Source organism: Aplysia californica, unplaced genomic scaffold (genome assembly GCF_000002075.1).
Source record: "Aplysia californica isolate F4 #8 unplaced genomic scaffold, AplCal3.0 scaffold00188, whole genome shotgun sequence".
Classification (NCBI taxonomy): Eukaryota; Metazoa; Mollusca; class Gastropoda; order Aplysiida; family Aplysiidae; genus Aplysia; species Aplysia californica.
Genome location: NW_004797458.1, coordinates 739412 through 742663, shown reverse-complemented (window position 1 = coordinate 742663; position 3252 = coordinate 739412). Strand labels below are relative to the sequence as shown.

The 3252-nt window shown below is 44.6% G+C and overlaps 2 protein-coding genes across 2 annotated transcripts in view; one reads left to right on the top strand and one right to left on the bottom strand.

Moving 5' to 3' along the window:
* Nucleotides 1–3252, bottom strand: part of LOC101845095 (histone deacetylase 6) — a gene marked incomplete at its 5' end in the record, with an annotated part of 222441 nt that overhangs the window by 138903 nt on the left and 80286 nt on the right.
* Nucleotides 912–3252, top strand: part of LOC101864620 (G-protein coupled receptor moody) — a 31100-nt gene continuing 28759 nt past the window's right edge. The window contains exon 1 of the mRNA XM_005098635.3: nt 912–2487. The gene's annotated coding sequence lies outside the window, so the exon portion shown is untranslated. The remainder of the gene's footprint in view (nt 2488–3252) is intronic.

Here is a 3252-nt window from a genome sequence, read left to right as displayed (position 1 = left end):
CCCCCCCGCCATTCTGTAACCCAACATAGCCACAAAGTGACTGGTTGAACAGGTCACATCAAGAAAAAAAAATGAAACCGTAATTAAAGGAAAATAGCTCGAGGCGAGGTCGGCACCTCTACCATACTGCCATTAAGAAGAAGCTATTCAGACACAAATGTAGACTGTAAAACGTTTAAAATTGTTGAACCTGAAATGTTAACACAAACCGTTTCACAAGATCACCCGATATGAAGCATCTTCGTAATCATGAGATTGCAGGTTTGGGGGTTCGAGCTGTGGGCCGGACGTTGTGTCCTTGGCAAAGGCACTTCGAACGGATTTCCCTCATTTCATGGGTACCTAGCTATAGACAGCGAAATATATCGTCAGTATGTCACAGCGTTTGATGCCCTTCATCGCTTTTTCTGGACTACTTTGTCTATTATATATTTGGCAACTTAGAAACACGTGTGTCACTGTTCTCTCAAGATTTATTGCTCCATTCCAGTAGTGTGTAATAGGCCAATGATTTTCAATTGATGTTAATGCACCGATCATTCCTTTCATCGAAAGGGGGCCCAGCTAAAGGTAGTTTATGAGAGTCACTGTCTTTCTATTTGCATGATTCGTGGAGCTATCTCTTTACCTAAAACATACATTAAGAGCCTTTATTTTTGTTGAACCTTAAATTTTGTATTTTATAATATATCTAAACCTAAATGCAGAAACATCTCGCGTCTCAGGTAGTCAGAGAAGAGCTCGTCCCCCTGGCGAACTATCTACCCACGCCATACCACTAGCCCACCCCACATCCCTGCGCGACTCTAGTCCGAAAGTCACAGGGACGGGCGTGGCACGCACGCACACGCAGGCACGCACACTCACACGCGCCTGGGCGTACACTCCTACCCATCACTCTCACTTGCTCACACCGGGCCGCGTTGGAGGAATCACGCCGTTGTGTCGGGCCGGCCGCACGAGCGTTGGAACACCTTACAGACAGTGAGTGACGCCGGGCACAGGGAAGAAGCACCCGCTCACCACACAACACCCGGAAGAGGCCGCCACCACCACCCCGCGCCAGCATTCCAAGAACTCGTCGCTAGCCGCCCAAACTGATAAGCTCTGCCAAAATCGTTCATCACCGCCAGCAGCATCGCTATCTACCGCCAAAACCGTGAACGACAGCCAAAATTATTTGACAAACAAAACAACCATCAAAAAAGAATCGCGGATGGGGAATCTCTGAGAGGGAGTGACAACTGCTTGCCGCGGAGTTTCCCAAGCTGTGACAACGACCCGTGTATATATATAAAGCCGCCCCGGCTGAACGGATCGGTCACAAGAACGGATAATCTTTGCAGTCGGTAAGAAGTGTAAGTGATTGCACATGTGCGTGCGAGTTGAGAACTTACTCAGGAAAGGGGGAAAGTGACGATAGTTCTTCTCAGTGGTTATACAATAAGCAATCGCCACTTTCATCCAAGCAAGCCGTCAGCTCTTGCCAACGCAATATCCTGCATTGTGCGTCAATTTTCTCAAGTTGATACAGAGGCAGGCTCGCTCTTAAACTACACAGTTACACACTAAGAAGGACGGAGAGGGGTGTTGTCAAACACTTGACACACAATTGAGAAGACGCTGTGAAGGGGATAGCGAAGGTTAATTCGTCGTCCTCTCTAAACCTATAATATAGACGGGTATAAACACACGGAAAAAGTACGGACGAACAGACCTCAGTGGAGACTTTTCATTCTCGGAGTACTCAGTTATACATATTTTTACGGCGTTGTATTTACCAACACCTTGACGACTAAAAAGTCAGCGTGAAGAAGAGTGAATACCATGGAGGAAACAGACGGAAGAAGAGGCACAATTTATACCAGGAAAACCAGAATAATTAATACTGTTGTGGCAGTCCCAAAATCGCCGTAAAATTGCTCTCACATATACATTTGTATTGGAAATGTTGAAAAATCTGTACAGAAAAAATAAGACAAGCGAAGACAAAAAACTATAAGAATAATATAAAACAAACTCAGAAACAACAGCAAAAGGTGTAACAAAAGAACACTTTAAGACAAAGACTATATCCACCGAACAAACCAATTACACATCAAAAGACTATCCAAAATAAATATTCGCCTTAAAACTGAACAAAAATAGAAACACCAATGGACAAAAACAAAAGCTAAACAGACCACCCAGAGCATACCCCGATTCCCCTGGATTTTCAAATTATACGCGTGTTCGCCGGCTCCCCGACAGTGACTGACGTAACAAGCCGTTATTACCAGTGACCCCGAGCAGGAGGCGGAATGCCACATAGTGGAGTCGTGCGCACCCTCCAACACGTCAGGAGTAGGACGAACATCTCCACTATCTACTTTCTCCCTTGCCAGGACGAGTCCACTGTGTCACAGCGCCTGGATTGAGGACTGGCCAGCTCTTGGATACGGTCAGCCCGGAAATTGTGCCGGAACCTGCCCGTCATTTTGACAACAGGTGAGTGGGGATGATTGCACCTTCTCGAAGCCTCGACATTTCTTAATTTCCTTTTTTTCATTTCGGTCCTATTCATCTGTCGTACCATCTTAATGCGCTCCTAGATTTGTAAAAATGTCAAATTTTGAAGTAGGGACATTTGGCCAAGTGGCCAAAGTACGAATGCTTTTCGCCATCGTTACAAGGTTTTTATCTCCTACCTGCGTATCTGTTATTACTAATCATGCTCCCTGCCCAAATAAATATAGGAAAATATTTCACAATTCTATTTCCACATACACAATTTACTCATCATAATTCCCGCAAACAAAACACACAAAAATAAACAACAAAACAAAGGAACAATACTGAAACAAAACAACAGAAACATAATAAATAGCTACGTTTGACACATGCTTGAAGAGTACAATTCTGTTAAATGAAATGAAAAAAGAAAAGTACCCCAATTCGTAGCTACTTTTTAAATTGAAACTAAAACATTTCTCGAGATTTTATTTTTCGTTATCTGGTCTGTTGTGCGTGTGTGAGTACTCTTGGAAGAAAGTGGGGAGGGAAATGGATGGGGGAGGGGGGGGGGTGTAAAGGAGTTGAAGTTTAGGGTGGCAGGATTCCAGGAAGACTCATGGTGAAAACGAGCGTGACCTCACATGTCTCCTGTTTCACAACCATTGAGAAACAACCACCCCTCCCTTTTTCCCCTCCCTCTTACCTCTAACACACACACACACACACACACACACACACACACACACACACACACACACA